This window comes from Ursus americanus, chromosome 3 (genome assembly GCF_024610735.1).
Source record: "Ursus americanus isolate L20-20 chromosome 3, mUrsAme1.1.p, whole genome shotgun sequence".
NCBI lineage: Eukaryota > Metazoa > Chordata > Mammalia > Carnivora > Ursidae > Ursus > Ursus americanus.
Window position 1 is genome coordinate 68,734,296 of NC_142129.1, and position 21,086 is coordinate 68,755,381.

Consider the following 21,086-nt stretch of genomic DNA (forward strand, 5'->3'; position numbering starts at 1 on the left):
TGCAAACAGTTATTTTAGGTACTCACTTTACTCCATGGCTTTCTTTTCCTTCCTACTTTCCCCCATTAGCCTTCCCCTGACCTCATTACCCAAGCGTTTTCATATATGTGCGATCCCATATCGATTCCTAAATTATATAAAAACTCTCTTTGGGACAAGGGAGGGTATAAAGGACCATGACTATGTGAAATACCTATGAACGGTGGCATAAATGGAGAAAAACCAGATGTTAGACAGCAGTCACTCTTGTACAGTATATTCACCCAGAGTGGCATCTTCAACAATTTTTTGAACAGTTAAGTTATTGAAAAGTACAGCTATCAAGACTCTGGCAAAGGCTGTAGAGGGAAGCAGTGTGAAAGTGAAAGCTGTTCGATCACAATGTAAAGATCCATAATCTGGTAGAGAAAATTGTTGAAAGCCATTCTTTTTTCATTTGCTCACATTCCCAACCAAACATGCAGGCCTAGCTCCCCATTGCCCAACCCTTATATGAGAACCTGGCTTTTTATTTTTACATGTGTATGATATGCAGCTCGTGCGTAAAGGCTGAGCTCATACAATTTCTCCGGAGAGAAAGTCACGGAGACCCCAAGAGACGTATACTGGTAGGATGCGGCAAGAGGTGGGGTGTACAGAATGCAGGAGCCTGATCAGGCAGCAGAGTGATCAGGCCCCAAGGTTTAGGTGTTACAGTGGTGAGGGTGCAACTGAAGTGAGCTGTATTTGATGGGGTGAAGTAGATGGCACTTAGCAGATGGACACATGAAAATGACTTAGATAGCAGAGCAACTGGAGGAGGGCTGGGTAAAAAGACAACTATAAGACCGATATGAATCCACAGTGGCATGTGAAACCAAAAGCTTTCTGAGGCCAAAATTTTATCTGCATATAATCTGAGGCTGCAATTATAAATCTCCAGCAAAACTTTTAGTCCTCAGATGCCCGAATTATATTAATCATTATCCTTGATTGCTAATACACCATCATTTTTTTCTATGCAAGTACCTCTTTTATTTTATTCATCTGTTTATTTTATCACGCATTTTGGAGGCATCATTGCCTTTGAAATGAAGTATAATGTTTATGAAAGGAACAAATCTGAAGGGTGCAGCTCTACAAAATTTTTACATGTATTCATCAGTGTAACCACTGACCAGATTAAGACATAAATATTTTTATCCTGTTAGTTTTCCTGTGTCCCTTCCCAGAAAATATCTTCTTCCCAATAGGTAGCTACTATTCTGATTTCTGCAACAATAGACTAATTTTTGCCTGTTCTTGAACTTCATGTAAATGGAGTCCTACAATATGTTTTCTATTGTTACTGGCTTCTTTCACTCAACATCATACGTGTGAGATTCTTCCTTGTTGTTGCCTTTATCAGCACTCTAGTCTTTTTCTTTATAATTCCTGAGTCATAGGGTCGGTGTACATTTAACTTTATTAAAACTGCCAAATCATTTCCCAAATTGGCTGAAACAATTTATATTCCCACCAGCACCGTGTGAGAGTTCCACTGACTCCACATTGTCACCAACATTTGGTACTGTCAGTCTATAATTTCAGCCATTCTGCTGGGTATGTAGGATTACCTCATTGTAATTTTACTTTGCATTTCCATAATAGTTAAAGATTTTGGAGCACTTCTAGATTCCAATCCATCATATCCATGCATGTGATGTCAAAAACCCCACTGGTTTCTCTCTCACCCAGTAGGCCAAGTCTGGTCCTCAATGCAAGTCCAGAATCAACAAATGCTCCATAGCTTACCTAGGTAGGGGTCACCCCTCTCTGGAATTTTAGCTTATCCAGTCCGTGTCATCAAGTCCAGCTCCAACTCTGTGATAACTTCAAACATAAGTTTTATAATTTATCTGATTTTTTCTAGCTGTTGCAGTGGGAGTGTGTGTGGTCTGCTGCGATCTATGATATCACACTGGGAGGTGGGACCTTTCCATTGCTTCTTGGGTCAGTTTTGGTAAGTTCTATTTTTCAAGGAATGTTTTCAGTTCAGCTCAGTCTTCAAATTTATTCATAAAGTTGTTTGCAATATCCTCTAATCCTTAGAATTTTTACAGCATGTGATATTGGTTAGTTGTGTCATCTTTTTTTATTTCTTGGTTACTCTTTCCACAGATGTGTGAATTTTATTATTCTTTTTTAAAATATATTTTTTTAAAGATTTTATTTGTTTGAGAGAGAGACAGAGATAGTGAGAGAGAGCACAAGTGGGGAGGAGAGGGAGAAGCAGGCTCCCCACTGAGCATGGAGCCCGATGCAGGACTCAATCCCAGGACCCTGCCAATGGCAGATGCTTAACTGACTAAGTCACCCAGGTGCATCTCAATTTTATTACTCTTTATCAAAAACGACTTTGGGGTTCTTTGTATTCTATTGTAACTTTTCCCCCCATTTTATGGATTTCTGCTCTTACCTTTATTTTCTTCTTCCTCTACTTCCTTTGGGTTTATTCTGTTCTTCTCTGAATTTATTCAATTGACATTTAGTTCATTCAATTGAATGACTTTTCAGTTATTCCTCTAAATTTATAAAAGCATTTAGGCCATAAATTCCCTTCAAGTATTGGTGGCACTGTATTTTACAGGTTTTCAAATGCAGCATTTTAAATTAAAATTGTGTATATTTAGAGTAATCAACATGAGTTGATATATATATACATAGTGAAATGATTACGACAGTCAAGCTAATAACATATCATCTCTTCACAGTTACCATTTATTATGTGTGATGAATGTACTTGAAATCTACTCTCAGGGTATTTCCAGAGTTCAATGTGGTAATATCAGATACAGTTATCATGCTTGTACATTAGATCTCTGGCTTATTCATCTTACAGAACTGCAAATTTTTACCCTTTGACCTACCTCTGCCCATCCCTTCCCCCTCCAACCCCTGGTATCCACTGTTCTATGAAAACTCCTAGAAACTTACTTTGTTTTGTTTTGTTTTTAGATTCCACATAAAGGTGAGATCATACAGTATTTGTTTTTCTCTTTCTGGCTTATTTCACTTAGCATAATGTCTTCCAGGTTCATCCTTGTTGTCACAATGACTTCTTTCCTTCTTTCTTATGGATGAGTAGTACATAACACATCTTCTTTATCCATTCATCTATTGGTGGACAGTAAGTTTGCTTCCATATCTTGGCTATTGTGAATAATGCTGCAATGAATATGGGAGTATGGATGTCTCTTCAAGATCTTGATTTCATTTCCTTTGGATATATACCCAGATGTGGGATTGTTGGATCATATGGTAGTTCTATTTTTAATTTTTTGAGGAATATCCATACTGTTTTTCATTGTGTCTGTATCAATTTACATTCCCACCAACAATGCACAAGTGTTCCCTTTTCTCTACATCCTCACCAACACTTGCTGTCTCTTGTGTTTTTTCTTTTTTTTATTCGGCATGGTGCTGAGGAAGGCCATGTGCTCAGGTCCATGGGAGCCAGTTTCGAGGTCTTATGGGCTCTGGCCCCACACTGAGGCAAGCAGAGTGCCTAAGTCCATGGGAGCTGGCCTGGCATTGGGGTGAGACAGGAGCCTGGGTCCGTGGAAGCCCTCCTGGAGGCTGGGTCTGCAGGGATTTTGCTATCAGGATTAATACTACAGTATAAAATTAATTTGGAAATATTCCCTCTTTTATTGTTTTCTAGAAGAGATTGTGTAGAATCAGCATTAATTATTTAAATATTCAGTAGAGAGGAGGAGGAGTTAAGATGGCGGAGGAGTAGGAGACACCGTTTTCAGCCGGTCCCCCGAGTCAAGCTGGATAGGTACCAGACCAGCCTAAACAACCACGGAACCAGCCTGAGACGCAGGAAGACGCATCTAGATCTCTACAAATGAACATCTCCAGCGCTGAGTATTGAGGTACGAAGTGGGGAGCCATGAAACCGTGCACAGATATCGGAAGATAAACGGAAGGGGGAGGGAGCTGCCGCGTTCGGGCGCCGGGAAGCGGTAGCCACTTGCACGGGGGAGCAGGCGGGGCTCGCGGACAGCACCCGCAAAACAGCAGACTGAGACCGTGAGCCGGGTGCGCGCGCCACCAGGCATCTCGCGGAACACCGGAATCCCGGTGCGCTCACTGGATCCAGACTGGGACCCGGAGCTCCCGGAGCGCGCGCGGGGCGGCTGGCGGCTGGCGGCATTAGAAACACAAAGGACAGAGACGCGCCGGCCCTGGAAGTGAGGGCTGGGATGCCGGGTGTGGGGCACACATCCCGGGACGCTGCAGGGTTGAGCAGCACCAACAGTAACAGACTTAAAGTGGCCAGAACATTAATAGAGAACGGGCCGCAATCCCTCTGTTCTGTGACAGAGGCTGAAATTCGGCCGCTGCTGCTCTGACTCTCAGAAGAGGCACAGCAAACCGCCAGGGAAAGCCGCCAGAGAACAAAAGCCGGGAAATACCGGCTCAGAGAGTGCCCATCCCCATCCCCCCTCGCAGGGGACGCCGAGACTCTACCCAAACAGGGCTGCCTGAGTATCGGCGCGGCAGGCCCCTCCCCCAGAAGGCAGGCTGAAAAATCAAGAAGCCCACAACCCGGGCGCCTGGGTGGCGCAGTCATTGAGCGCCTGCCTTCGGCTTAGGGCGTGATCCCGGCGTTCCGGAAAGGAGTCCCTCATCGGGCTCCTCCGCTGGGAGCCTGCTTCTTCCTCTCCCACTCCCCTGCTTCTGTTCCCTCTCTCGCTGGTTGGCTGCCACATAAATAAATAAATAAAATCTTTAAGAAGAAGCCCACATCCCTAAGATCCCTATAAAACAAGGGGCACGGCCTGGGACCCAGTCAATAATTTGGGCTCTGGAAACCCCGCAACCTCTCCTCATCAGAATGACAAGAAGGAGAAGCCTCCCCCCAGCAAAGAAAAGACAGTGAGCCTGTGGCCTCTGCCACAGAAATAATGGATATGGATGTAACCAAATTATCAGAAATGGAATTCAGAGTAACGATGGTCAAAATGATGAGTAGAATTGAAAAAACTATTAATAAAAAGGTTACTGAGAATATAGAATCCCTAAGGACAGAAATGAGAACGAATCTGACAGAAATTAAAAATTCTATGAGCCAAATGCAGGCAAAACTAGAGGCTCTGACGGCCAGGGTCGCAGAAGCAGAGGAACGGGTTAGTGAATTGGAGGATGGGTTAATAGAGGAAAAAATGAAAATAGAAGATGGTCTTAAAAAAATCCACACCCACAAATGTAGGTTACGGGAGATTACTGACTCAATGAAACTATCCAATGTTAGAATCATCGGCATCCCCGAGGGGGTGGAGAAAAACAGAGGTCTAGAAGAGATATTTGAACAAATTGTAGCTGAAAACTTCCCTAATCTAGCAAGGGAAACAAACATTCGTGTCCAAGAGGCAGAGAGGACCCCTCCCAAGCTCAACCACGACAAACCTACACCACGTCACGTCATAGTGCAATTTGCAAATATTAGATGCAAGGATACAGTATTGAAAGCGGCCAGGGCAAAGAAATTTCTCACGTACCAAGGCAAAGGCATCAGAATTACGTCAGACCTGTCTACACAGACCTGGAATGAGAGAAAGGGTTGGGGGAGCATATTTAAAGCTCTTTCAGAGAAAAACATGCAGCCAAGGATCCTTTATCCAGCAAGGCTGTCATTCAGAATTGATGGAGAAATAAAGACATTTCAGAATCACCAGTCACTAACCAATTTTGTAACCACGAAACCAGCCCTACAGGAGATATTACGGGGGGTTCTATAAAAGTAAAAAGGCCCCAAGAGTGATACAGAACAGAAAGTCACAGCCAATACAAACAAAGACTTTACTGGCAACATGGCATTATTAAAATCATATCTCTCAGTAATCAGTCTTAATGTAAATGGTTTGAACCATCCCATAAAAGCCACAGGGTTGCAGATTGGATAAAAAAAAATGACCCATCCATTTGCTGTCTACAAGAGACTCATTTCGAACCCAAAGATGCATTCATACTGAGAGTAAGGGGATGGAGTACCATCTTTCACGCAAATGGACGTCAAAAGAAAGCTGGGGTAGCAATTCTCATATCAGATAAATTGGATTTTAAACTACAGACTATAGTTAGAGACGCAGAAGGGCACTATATTATTCTTAAGGGAAGTAGTCAACAAGTGGATATGACAATTATAAATATATATGCCCCCAACAGGGGAGCAGCAAGATACACAAGCCAACTCTTAACCAGAATAAAGAGACATATAAATAAAAATACATTAATAGTAGGGGACCTCAACACTCCACTATCAGAAATAGACAGGACACCCTGGCAAAAACTAAGCAAAGAATCAAAGGCTTTGAATGCCATACTCGACGAGTTGGACCTCATAGATATATATAGAACACTACACCCCAGAACCAAAGAATACTCATTCTATTCTAATGCCCATGGAACATTCTCAAGAATAGACCATGTTCTGGGACACAAAACAGGTCTCAACCGATACCAAAAGATTGAAATTATCCCCTGCATATTCTCAGACCACAACGCTCTGAAATTGGAACTCAACCACAAGAAAAAGTTTGGAAGAAACTCAAACACTTGGAGACTAAGAACCATCCTGCTCAGGAATGACTCGATAAACCAGGAAATCAAAAATCAAATTAAACAATTTATGGAGACCAATGAGAATGAAAATACAACAGTCCAAAACCTATGGGATACTGCAAAGGCAGTCCTAAGGGGGAAATACATAGCCATCCAAGCCTCACTCAAAAGAATAGAAAAATCTAAAATGCAGTTTTTATATTCTCACCTCAAGAAGCTGGAACAGCAACAGAGGGACAGGCCTAATCCACGCACGAGGAAGCAGTTGACCAAAATTAGAGCTGAAATCAATCAAGCAGAAACCAGAAGTACAGTAGAGCAGATCAACAGGACTAGAAGCTGGTTCTTTGAGAGAATCAATAAAATTGACAGACCACTGGCAAGACTTATCCAAAAGAAAAGAGAAAGGACCCAGATTATTAAAATTATGAATGAAAAAGGAGAGGTCACGACTAGGACCATTGAAATTGGAAGGATTATTAGAAATTTTTATCAACAGCTATATGCCAATAAACTAAGCAATCTGGAAGAGATGGAATCCTTCCTGGAAACCTATAAACTACCAAGATTGAAACCGGAAGAAATTGATTCCTTAAACAGGCCAATTAATTATGAAGAAATTGAGTCAATGATAAACAACCTTCCAAATAACAAAACTCCAGGCCCGGATGGTTTTCCTGGGGAATTCTACCAAACATTCAAAGAAGAAATAATACCTATTCTCCTAAAGCTATTTCAAAAAATAGAAACAGAAGGAAAGCTACCAAACTCATTCAATGAGGCCAATATTACCTTGATCCCCAAACCAGGCAAAGACCCCCTCAAAAAGGAGAATTACAGACCGATTTCCCTAATGAATATGGACGCCAAAATCCTCAACAAGATACTTGCTAATAGAATCCAACAGTACATTAAAAGGATTATCCATCATGATCAAGTGGGATTCATACCTGGGATGCAAGCGTGGTTCAATATTCGCAAATCAATCAGCGTGATACAGCATATCAACAAGAAAAGACTCAGGAACCATATGACCCTCTCAATCGATGCCGAAAAAGCATTTGACAAAATACAGCATCCTTTCCTGATTAAAACCCTTCAGAGTGCAGGAATAGAAGGTACATTTCTCAATCTCATAAAAGCCATCTATGAAAAGCCTACTACAAATATTATCCTCAATGGGGAAAAGCTGGAAGCCTTTCCCTTAAGATCAGGAACTCGACAAGGATGCCCACTCTCGCTACTATTATTCAACATAGTACTAGAAGTCCTTGCAACAGCAATCAGACGACAAAAAGGGATCAAAGGTATTCAAATCGGCAAAGAAGAAGTCAAAATGTCTCTCTTTGCAGATGACATGATACTCTATATGGAAAACCCAAAAGAAGCCACTCCCAAACTATTAGAAGTTATAGAGCAATTCAGTAACGTGGCGGGATACAAAATCAATGCTCAGAAATCAGTTGCATTTCTATACACAAATAACGAGACCGAAGAAAGAGAAATTAGGGAATCCATCCCATTTACAATAGCACCAAAAACCATAGGTTACCTTGGAATTAACTTAACCAGAGACGTAAAGGACCTATATTCTAGAAACTATAAATCACTCTTGAAAGACATTGAGGAAGACATAAAAAGATGGAAAGATATTCCATGCTCATGGATTGGAAGAATTAACATAGTTAAAATGTCCATGCTACCCAGAGCAATCTACACTTTCAATGCTATCCCGATCAAAATACCGAGGACATTTTTCAAAGAACTGGAACAAACAGTCCTTAAATTTGTATGGAAACAGAAAAGGCCCCAAATCTCCAAGGAACTGTTGAAAAGGAAAAACAAAGCTGGGGGCATCACAATGCCGGATTTCGAGCTGTACTACAGAGCTGTGATCACAAAGACAGCATGGTACTGGCACAAAAACAGACACATAGACCAATGGAACAGAATAGAGAGCCCAGAAATGGACCCTCGGCTCTTTGGGCAACTAATATTTGATAAAGCAGGAAAAAACATCCGGTGGGAAAAAGACAGTCTCTTCAATAAATGGTGCTGGGAAAATTGGACAGCTACGTGCAAGAGAATGAAACTTGACCACTATCTCACACCATACACAAAAATAAACTCCAAATGGATGAAAGACCTCGATGTGAGACAGGAATCCATCAAAATTCTAGAGGAGAACATAGGCAACAACCGCTACGAGATCGGCCAAAGCAACCTTTTTCATGACACATCCCCAAAGGCAAGAGAAACAAAAGATAAAATGAATTTATGGGACTTCATAAAGATTAAAAGTTTCTGCACAGCCAAGGAAACAGTCAGAAAAACTAAGAGGCAGCCCACGGAATGGGAGAATATATTTGCAAATGACACTACAGATAAAGGACTGGTATCCAAGATCTACAAAGAACTTCTCAAACTCAATACACGAGAAACAAATAAACAAATCATAAAATGGGCAGAAGATATGAACAGACACTTTTCCAATGAAGACATACAAATGGCTAACAGACACATGAAAAAATGTTCAAAATCATTAGCCATCAAGGAAATTCAAATCAAAACCACACTGAGATACCACCTTACTCCAGTTAGAATGGCAAAAATAGACAAGGCAAGAAACAACAATTGTTGGAGAGGATGTGGAGAAAGGGGATCCCTCCTACATTGTTGGTGGGAATGCAAGTTGGTACAGCCACTTTGGAAAACAGTGTGGAGGTCCCTTAAAAAGTTAAAAATTGAGCTACCCTATGATCCAGCCCTTGCACTACTGGGTATTTACGCCAAAGATACAGACGTAGTGAAGAGAAGGGCCATATGCACCCCAATGTTCATAGCAGCAATGTCCACAATAGCTAAATCGTGGAAGGAGCCGAGATGCCCTTCAACAGATGACTGGATTAAGAAGTTGTGGTCCATATATACAATGGAATATTACTCAGCTATCAGAAAGAACGAGTTCTCAACATTTGCTACAACATGGACGGCACTGGAGGAGATAATGCTAAGTGAAATAAGTCAAGCAGAGAAAGACAACTATCATATGATTTCTCTCATCTATGGAACATAAGAACTAGGATGATCGGTAGGGGAAGAAAGGGATAAAGAAAGGGGGGGTAATCAGAAGGGGGAATGAAGCATGAGAGACTATGGACTATGAGAAACAAACTGAGGACTTCAGAGGGGAGGGGGGTGGGGGAATGGGATAGGCTGGTGATGGGTAGTAAGGAGGGCACGTATTGCATGGTGCACTGGGTGTTATACACAACTAATGAATCATCGAGCCTTACATTGGAAACCGGGGATGTACTGTATGGTGACTAACATAATATAATAAAAAATCATTAAAAAAAAAATAATAAATAAATAAATAAATATTCAGTAGAATTCTCCAGTGAATCTATCTGGGCCTGGAGAGTTTTCTTTGGGGGAAGTTTTTTTTTTTTTAATTTAAAAAAGTTTTCTATGAAGTTATGGGACTATTCAAAGGATCTATTTCAGATTGAGTGAGTTGAGGGAGTTAAGTTGTAGAAGCTTGTGGTTTTTGAGGAACTGGTCTATTTTAATTGAGTTGCCAAATTTATGTGTTTGAAGCTGTTCATAGTACTCCCTTATTGTCCTTTTGATACCTACCTGGTTTTAAATGATACCCACTGTTTCATTTCTGCTGTTGGTAAATTGTGTCTGCCCTTTTTCTTTCTTTGTCATTCTTAGTAGAGGTTTGTCGATTTTACTGATCTTTTCAAGAAAGCAAATCTTTGTTTCATTGATTTTCTCCATTATTTTTCTATTTTCAATTTAATTGGTTTTTGCTCTTATCTTTATTATTTCCTTCCTTCTGCTTGCTTTGGGTTTATTTTGCTCTTCTTTTTCAAGCTTTTCTAGGTTTTTGAGGTTAGAACTTAGATGGTTGTTTTGCAAGTTTCCTTCTTTTCTAATTTATCTAATTTCTATCTATCTAATTTCTTCTATCTGGTTTATCACTATAAATTTTCCTTTCAAAACTGCTTTAACTGTGCCTCACAATTTTTGACATGTTGTATTTTCATTTTCATTCATTGCAATGTACTGTTTAATTTCACTTGAGACTTTTCTTTGATCCATGAATTATTTAGGAATGTGTAGTGTTAGTGTTTAGCAATTTTCCTTGTATCTTTCTGGTTCCCATTTCTAATAAGATTCCATCATGATTGACAAACATATTCTGTATGATTTCAGTTATTTTATTTTATTATTTTTTATTTTTTAATTTATTTGATGGAGAGAGAGACAGCCAGCGAGAGAGGGAACACAAGCAGGGGAAGTGGGGAGAGGAAGAAGCAGGCTCCCAGCAAAGCAGGGAGCCTGATGCGGGGCTCGATGCCAGGACCCTGGGATCATGACCTGAGCTGAAGGTAGACGCTTAACGACTGAGCCACCCAAGCGCCCCCTTGATTTCAGTTATTTTAAATTGTTGAAATTTGTTCTATCATTTAGGATGTGGTCTATCTTGGGCACTTAAAAAAATGATTTTCTGCTGTTGTTGCATGAACTATTCTATAATTGTGGTTTGGAAACTGTTGGTTGATGATATTAAATTCTTCTATAGCCTCACTTATATTCTGTCTAGTTGTTTTATCAATTGTTAGGAGAAAGGTGCTGAAATATCCAACTGTAATTGTGGATTTGTCTAAAATAACAAGTTCTATCATTGTTTCCTTCAAACATTTTGCAGCTTCCTTCTTTGGCATACACACTTCTAGGACTGCTATGTCATCTTGTTGGATTGACTTATCATTAAGTAATATTCTTCTGTCTCTGGTCATTTTCTTTGCTCTATAGTTTACTTTATCTGACATTAATATTGCCACTCCTGTGCTTGTTACATATCTTTATCCATATCATTATATTTCAAATGACTATCCTACAAAAAAAGATATAGTTGGATCATGTTTTTAATCCCCTCTACTAATTCCATCTTTTAATTTCTGTATGTAGGCAATTTATATGTAATATAATTGTTGGTATGTTGGGACTTATGTCTACTATTTTATTTTTTTTCTTTCTGTTTGTTCTTTCTGGTTTTCATTTCTCTGTCTTATTTTCCTGACCTCATGTGGTAGCTTGAAATTTTTTTTACATTTCTACTTTTATCTACAGTGTTTTTGAGTGTATGATTTCATAGAGCCTTTTCCAGTGGTTGCTGTAGATGCTACATTATATATGCATAACTTACAACAGTCTAATGGTATTCTCTTACCAGCCTGAATGAAGTGTAAAAATCTTACTTCCCTTTTTACCCCCTTACCCTATCCACTTATAATTATCCACATATATAATTATCTTAGATATTTCCACTACATACATTTAGAACCATGTCAGACAGTGCTTCAACAAACATAATTTAGAAAATGGAAGAGGAGAAAGTTTATTGTAATTACCAACATTTTTGCTTAGTGTGTTCTTTTTTCCTTCTTCATGTTTCAAGTTTCCTTTTCTTTCTTTCTTTCATTTTAAGATTTATTTATTTTAGAGAGAGAGGGTTGGGGAAGGGCAGAGGGAGAAGGAGAGAAATCCTCAAGCAGACTTTCCACTGAGTGTGGAGCCCAACGTGAGCCTTGGCATGGGGTTCAATTTCAGGGCCCTGAGATCATGACCTGAACTGAAATCAAGAGTCTGGCGCTTAACCAACTGAGCCACCCAGGTGCCCCTCAAGGTTCCTTCTCTTATCATTTCCCTTCCATTTAGAGAGCTTCTTTTAACCATTCCTTTAATGCAGGTTGTGTAGGTTACACCATTTTACATTCCCACCAACAGTGCATAAGGGTTCCTTCCAGTTTCTCTATATCCTAACCAATACTCATTATTTATTGTTTTTTAATAAGAGTCATCATAATGGATGTAAAATGATATATCGTTGTGGTTTAAGTTTGCATTTCTCTAATGATTAGTGACGTTGGTCATTTTCATATGCTTGTTGGGCATTTGTATATCATCTTTGGAGAAATGTTTATTCAAGTCTTTGACTATTTTTAATTAGGTTATTTGTGTTATTGAGTTGTAGGAAATATATATATTTATATATATATATATATTCTGGATGTTAACCCTTTATCGGATATATAATTTGCAAATATTTTCCCCCATTCTATAGCTTGCCTTTTCATTCTGTTGTGTCTTCTTTTTTTATTATGTTATGCTAGTCACTAACATCATTAGTTTTTGACATAGTGTTCAATGATTCATTATCTGCGTAAACACCCAGTGCTCATTACAACACGCGCCTTCCTTAATACCCACCACTGGGCTACATCCCCACCCCCGAAACCCTCAGATTGTTTCCTGGAGTCCATAGTCTCTCATGGTTCGTCTCCCTCTCTGATTTCCCCCCCTTCAGTTTTCCCTTCCTTCCCCTGATGTCCTCCATGCTATTCCTTACGTTCCATATATGAGTAAAACCATATGATAATTGTCTTTCTCTGCTTGACTTATTTCATTTAGCATAATCCCCTCCATCCATGAAAATGCAAATGGTGGGTATTCATCCTTTCTGATGGCTGAGTAATATTCCATTGTATATATGAACCACATCTTTATCCATTCACCTGTTGTGTTTTTACTATAGGCTTTGTTTGGTGTAGTCCTACAAAAGGGATTTACTTTAAAGATTAGTATACCTAAAGCAATTTGCCTCCCTCCATTCTCTTTTTTCTCTTCCCAACCTATTTTAAATGTGAGTCTCCTGATCTCTATAGGCCAAATTACTGAAAGAAATTTCACCCAACTCACTTTTTTTTAGAAGGCATTACATCTTCTAGGTTTCTGGTTGTCTTAGTATTGTAGGGAATCAAATTTCCACCAGTTTTGCATATCTTGGCTTCTTTGGCATTAATGTAGCTGTAAGGTATGTTTTTTATTCCCTTTCTATGCATACAGGATTTACTAATCAAAAGAATAATGCCCTTTAACTTTGGACCATTGCTGTGTCACCTTTATGTCTGGAAAGGAAGGTAAATCCTGATCTGAATTTGTATCTACCACTAGGAGGCAATATTCCTATATATTATTTCATGGAAGTGAGCTTTTATAATCTATTTGCCATAATTCTCCAGACTTATGCCCTCTGTTAGTTTGATTTCTCTCATGACTGATTCATTGGAATAGCTCATATTTTTTTAGCCATTTTTGGATCATACTTAAAGCTAACTATTACTATTTGGATTTTGTTTATTCTAACCATTGCTATGTTTCTATAACCCTGAATGCCACTAATTTTCCAAAGAGTAGACTGCCAATTTACAAACCAAATATTGCCCAGGAATCAGTCATTATCAGTTATTATGTGAAAAAATTACTCTGATATAGTAGTAGCCTCCAAGACCACTACCCAAGAAGCTATCTCAGAAGTCATGGGACAGAATGGCTCACAGACCAAATTAAGATGCTGGAGACATATGCTTTTTTAAATCAATTAAAAATACACAGCAAAAAGTAGAGGGGAAGCGATGGGTAACATGCTTTGGATAAGGCACAAGAAGGGTAGAAGAATTTTATTACCTGAGTTATGCAAGTTCATATATCCTCTCTCCCCTCTCTGTTGTATCAGCATTCTCCACTGATTGTGTAATTTTGAGAACCAGAGTTGAGGTCTGTCCAAGGAGTTTCCACAGGTGGAAGTCAATGCATACATTTGTTCTAATCAGAGAGGTGCAGAGAGGCACATATGCCTGACCACAGATATAATGCATCAATTAGCCTGATAAGCTACTGTGGATCTTGTTTATGTTCCTCGAGTAGAGGATAGAAGGGATCAGAATGGTTGTCACCAATGGGTAACCCAATTAAGACCTCAAAAATATAAAATGCTTCAAGTGTGTCTTAGGAAAATTTGATATCTATATGGCACTTCCATCCCTTCCTAACTATATTTAACACTCATATGCTCTATTTACTTTATCTACATCTACCATAATATTCACGAACTATTTGCTTCTATACTTAGTTTCCATATTCTCCTTACTTCATACAACCTTCTCTATTCAGTTTCATATGTCCTCCTTTGTTTCTCTTATTTTCCATAACTGAATTGAGTATTTTCAAATAATACAGCTAGCGCACATTATAGCAAACAACCATTAATGAAGATAAAATGTCTCTCTCTGTGTATCGACTGGAAGCATCACCAAGATACAGTTAGTGAATAAAACAAGAAAGGGAATTGTGTCTAGCATATTGTCCTTTGTGTGAAAAAAAAAGTGCTTATGTATTTGTTTGAAAGTATTTTTCTGATAGGATACAAAAGAAACCGGTAATGGTAATTTCCTCTCAGGAGGATAAGTTGATGGCATGTATATCTTTTTAAACATTCTAAATTTTATAAGAAAACTGTATAATTATATATATATTAATTTATATAACCTATTAAAGTTAGTTAATTATTTGACATTTTACTTATAAAAATACTAAATCATTTTTCTTTTTTATATACAAGTATTAGAATAGCAGCACCATTGAACCTGACAGGAAATACGATGAGTGGACAAAAAAAGATGTAAATCGATGGTTGGAAAATCATAGAATTCATCAAAAGTATAGGGAAACCTTGACTGCAAAAGATGTGCATGGAGAAATCTTGAAGTGGTTAACTAAAAATCACCTTGTTGATATGGGCATAACACATGGATGAGCTAACCAAGTAGAACAGCTATTGAAAGAATTGCAGAAAACTTCCTCTGAAGATCCTATTCAGATATGCAAGATGAAAAAGATAGTAAAACTGTTCCTAAAATACAACCTTTGATGCAAGAGGAAAATGGAGCACCTTCAAAGCAAAAGCAATAAAGAGAAATCAGCTATGGTTAATGCCTCTACAATGAGTACAGTTACTAAAGATTCTCAGCCACTAAAAACTAAGTTTGTGGAAGATGAAATAGATGACACGAAGGAAAAGCAGCCATCCAGAGAACTGACATGTGTATCAATACCTTTTTGATGAATTTGTGACCCATATCCCTACAAATTGAATTTTAGTCTACAGCCTGAAACAGGACCACTACTCAATTTCATTAATCCAATACATGAATTCAAAGCCTTCACAAATAAACAGCCACAGAAAAAATGTTAAGGCGAAGTTTAGCGATGAAGTTTTTCAATTTGCTTCAGCTTGTGTGAAAATTCACCTACCAATGGCATCATTCATTTTGGAGTCAAAGGCAAACTCCATGGAAAAACCATTGACATGAAAGTCACCAGTTGCACCAAGGAAGCTCTCACTGACCATTCAAACTGATGATCCACCCGTATTTTGAAGACCATCAGGTCCAAAAAGCAAAGAAAGAGCCAAGATTTGTAGACATTTTACTGCCAAACAGTAAGTATTCTGACAGATTTGTTATTGAAGTTAATATCATTCCAAAGTACTCTGGATGTGAACATGATTATTTCCAGACTAAAATGCAAAATCACAATAACAACATGGAAACAAAATCCAAAATACTTAGTCTTCATGCAAGAGGGGGGCAGGTCTAAGGACATCATGAAAAATAATGCCGATTCAGAGCATTTAAATTAGATATAAAAGCACTGGCAGATCTGGAAAAGCAGCAGAAGGAAAATGCAAAATAAAAACGAGTAAAAAGGAGAGTAGGGGACCAACACTTGTTAAATTGTTGAAAGGAAATCAGGATTTGTTTGATAATTCATACCATAACTGGTACACATTCTTGTAACAAATAAATGCCGTCTGAATCAAATAAAACACCTAGATCTCCTAAGGGAAATTAAATTGCTCTGTTGGAGTTTAATCCCACATCTGTGAGCAAGGGGGCAGTCAAAGCTTGCAAAGAAAGCCAAGTAGCAAACCTTCACTTTCCAAGTCTATATGTGGAAGGGAAAGCTATACAAAATGCAAGGATTTCTAGTCTGAATGTTTCTTAACAGTGCAGCTGGATTTTCAGCAGTGGCAGGTTAGACCTTAACAGTGAAAAATATAAATCCTTAGATCCAAGATCCTGGCAAAGAGAAAAACTATTACTCTCTATTACTCTATTACTCTCCTCCATGGATGACCCAAGAGATCTCTCCTTGAGACCTTATGTGTTTCTACCAAGATCTCAAAGGAATGTAAAATATATTGTGTATTTGTGTACACTTACACATATGTCAGGGATGAAAAGTTCAACTTGAAGCAAAATTAACAAACCAGCAAAATGAATTATCAAGCTAATGCATTTCTGACTTAAATCTTGAAGAGATAAATGGCACTATTCTTAAACTAAAATCTGTCATTCAGTCTTTAAAGAGATTTTTGCCATCCATTGGCTCATCTAACTATTCTTCTGAAAAAGGAAGAAGTTGTCATGACCACTCTGGAAAGTCTCTGTAAAAATGAATATGAAAGTACAGTCTTAGAGAAGGACAAAAATAAAGTATTTGAATTCTGGCATCAAAAGAAAAAGACTTCTATCGAGGTGGTAAAGTGTCATGGTGGAACTTCAATTTTTCTTCTATCAGAAAGGATAAATAAGAAAAACTTGAAGCAATGATTCAAAACTGGGCAGATTCTCCTAAACCAACACGTGCCAAAATTATTCATCCATATCATCATCCAGGCTGTGGTGGAACTACCTTGGCTGTGCACATTCTTTGGGAAGAATGCAAAGAGAGGGAACACAAGCAGGGGAAGTGGGAGAGGAAGAAGCAGGCTCCCAGCGGAGGAGCCCAATGTGGGGCTCGATCTCAGAATGCCAGGATCACGCCCTGAGCCGAAGACAGATGCTTAACAACTGAGCCACCCAGGCGCCCCAAGACAGGATTTTTCTGAAATTGGAGAACAGTGACTAATTTAATCACCTTCGGGGCAACCAACCATTAGGAAAACTTACTTGGACGGCTCCTTGTTGATGATTTAAAGAACAAAATAGGGGCACCTGGGTGGCTCAGATGGCTAAGCATCTGCCTTCTGCTTGGGTCGTGATCTCCAGGTCCTGGGATTGAGCCCCGCGTTGGGCTCCTGGCTCAGCAGAGAGTTTGCTTCTCCCTCTCCTTTTGTACCCCCCCACTTGTGTGTGCACGCTCTCTCTCTCCCTCCCTCAAATAAATAAAATCTTAAAAAAAAATAAAAAGAACAAAATAATGGCTGTCTTCTCAAGGCCTCTATTAAGTACATTCAATATGAGAAACCTCCAGTGATCCTCCTAATTTGCATGACATCATAGACTCCTGAAAAAAGTACCAAGATTTCAGATGATAACATCCTAATATAACAACTATCTCCCAAAGAAAAGAGCTTAAATAGAAAAAATATTGATGGACAACATAAAACATTTAAAGATTTTTATTTCTTCATGATTATGAGAAACAATTTTTAATAAAAATACCTAGAAAATGTGGCCAGAAAAAAAAAATAAAAAGAAATTTAAAAAAGAAAATGTGGCCAGGAACATCCTGAAAAGACAAAATACTTCCACCAAGGAAACAAAACTCTTTTCTTTACTGGCTTTTCTTAATTCATATATGCCTGATACCACTATCTCACTATCATAGTGTGAAAAACTCTTAGGAATCACAAACGAGAAGCCTTTCTGCAGAACAGAAAACCTTGAAGACAAGATAGGCACTAACTGTACAATTCGGATAAAAATTAGAATGTGGGAAGTACTGTGTAATATGTATTATTCACCCTTTGAATGTCATTTGCTCACTGGAAGAACTGAAGATAAGCTATCATTTGGATTAAAGTCATATTATGCTGGATATGCAAACAGAAAATGTGCTCTACGATACGGGTATAGGAAAAAGTAAATTTTTCCAAGATATGCAAACACTGCTGCTCCCCAGAGAGCATAATGAACATGAAGGTAAAACTGGAACTTGATTTTCCCCCATTTATTAAAGCACTACATAGAAATGAGGGAAATGTGTCAGTTAAAGAAGTATTGCTTGAAGGTCTTCATTGGTTCAGTCAAAATACATTCATTTGCCAAGCCTTTGCAAGATACTTCCACATTAAAGAGAAGGACTTTGCAATACTCTAAATTAGGCAAATCAAGCAAAAAAAAAAAATAGAACCTGAGAATTCTTATACCTCAGATACACTGGGTCAAGTCTACAAAAGTAAAATAAGATGGGGAATAGAGGATAATGGAAGAAACAACATTTCACTTGATGATTTAACTGATCTTCTGGATGTAGCTGTATATGCCTCCAGTGCATTCAAAGAATCTCAACAGCAAAGTGAAGATAGAGAGTATGGAGTGAAGGAAAGGTTTTCAGAAGTCAAAAATACGGTACAAAACTTACGATATAGTTGGATATCAAGGGGAAATAGAAGTTGGGCTCTACATAATCCAGATTCTTCAGCTCATTCCTTTTTTTTTTTTTTTGGCAATAAAAATGAAATGTCTAAAAGAAATATGATCAATTTCATTATCAGTAGTGATATTCCTGGAGATCCAAAGAATGAATTTAAATTAGACCTTAAGAACTTTGTTCCTTATCTAATTAACTTACAATTTTCTTTGAAAGAATCCTTTGATTTTTTTGATGGTTATTTTGTCCTTCTAAAATTCAGGAACGACATTAAACAAAATGAACAGGCCAAAACTCAGAGAAAGATGACTGTATATTTTAAGAAATTTGCAGATATATTTGGTCCCTTAGGGAAAGCACAAAACAAAGATCTCAAATTGAGGCTTAGTTTGCCACTTCAAGTAGAACTATATCAGAGAAGTCTACAAGTTTTAAAAGCAGACAAGTTTTCTGGGCTGGTGGGATAGATGTCTTATTGAAAGTGAAGAAGATGCTATAGGCTCCATGGAATATACAGGAAACAAATATACTTTTCTCATTGAATAATCTGGGGCAAAACTATGAATGTACACTCTTGTCCATTTCTGATCCTTCTTTCTGATAGGGCTAGAAAATAGGTAATAGCTAAAATGCCTGAGGTAATTTTAATCTTCTCTAGCAAAGATGCCACAACTGTCAAGGAAATTGCAATTAGGGCTAGTATTTGGTTGAGTTTGTGGTAATTTATTGTCTAAAGATGAAGTCTTAATCAACTTCAAGTAATAAGCTTAATAGAGACTCACATTCTCTGACTATAATGCAAGAGAGTTTGAGGTGGATAATAAAAATAACTAAATAGAACCACCACTATATATTTGGAAGTTAAAAAAAAGCTCATGAGGTAAAGAGAAAATCAAAAAGGAAATTTTAAAGTGCTTATAGCTGAATAAAAATTTAAACATTACATTTAAAAATTTGTGAAATGTAGCAAAAGTATTGCACAGTAGGAAATGCATGGCCTTAATTACTTATTCCAAATAATAAGAAAAGAATGAAAAGTAATCAGTTAGGTATAAAGTTTAGAAATTATAAAATATAGAATAAATGCAAAGAAAATAAAAGATAGATTATAAAAAAGATAAAAGCAGAAATTAATGTTACAGAAAAGAAGAAAACAGAAGAGCTCAATAAGGCAAAAACTGGTTCTTTGAAAAAACTAATAAAATAGGAAAAATTCTGATATGATTGATCAAAGATTATTAAAGTTACAATGAATGAAGAAGATACAGAATTACAGTTAAAGTGAAAAAGATAGATTTCATCTTCTAGGAAGATGGAATAAACTATACTTTTTCTTATTCCTCCACTAAGTATGAAAGGTGGCTCTGAAAGGTAGAGGAAGAAAGGTAGACACCTAGAGATCAAAGAAGTAACACAATGCCAGGGTGTTATCAGCACCTATTGGGAAACCAGAACTTTCACCTTATTCAGTAGTAATGCCCCCAATCAAGTGTCAACGGAAACCAAGTGGGAAAGCTGGATCTCCATCCCCACTTAGGAATAATAAGGCAAGGGACACCCCCTTTCTCTGACAGAGTGGTATCACAATAAGCCAACTAAAACAGGTTTAAATAAGGTTTAAAGCCTTGGGACAAAGTACCCAGATACCAGGTTTTAATGTAAAAATTATTCATCATACTGAGAACCAGGGAAACATTAACATGAATGAAAAACTGCAATTGATTGATGTCAACACCAAGATAACAAAAAGATTAGAATGTTCTTTCTTTCTTTTTCACTTTTTAAGTAGGCTGCATGCCCAATGTGGAGCTTGAACTCATGAACCCGAGATCAAGAGTCGCATGTTTTATCAATAGAGCCAGCCAGGTGCCCCAAAGATTAGAATTTTCCAACAAAGTTCCATTAAATGGAAAAAACTCTAGCAAGACTGATAAAGGGGGGAAAAAAAGGAGAGAAAAGAGATAAATCACCTATATCAAGAATGAAAGAGGCATATCACTACATATTCTGAAGATATCAAAAGAATAATAAGGGAATATTACATACATGTAAAATAAGGGAACACATAAATTGACAACTCAGATGAAGCAGATCAATTCTCAGAAAAGCACAAACTCCTATCTCCCTCAATGTGAAATAGATCATTTGAATAACCCTATAACTCCTAAGGAAATTGAACGTATAATTTTGAAACTCCCAAA

General features: G+C 38.0%; 1 pseudogene; it reads left to right on the top strand.

Annotated features, from left to right (window-relative positions):
* Positions 1 to 613: 613 nt before the first annotated feature.
* On the top strand, positions 614 to 19,431 carry LOC123788698 (sterile alpha motif domain-containing protein 9-like; annotated as a pseudogene).
* The last annotated feature ends 1,655 nt before the right edge of the window (positions 19,432 to 21,086 follow it).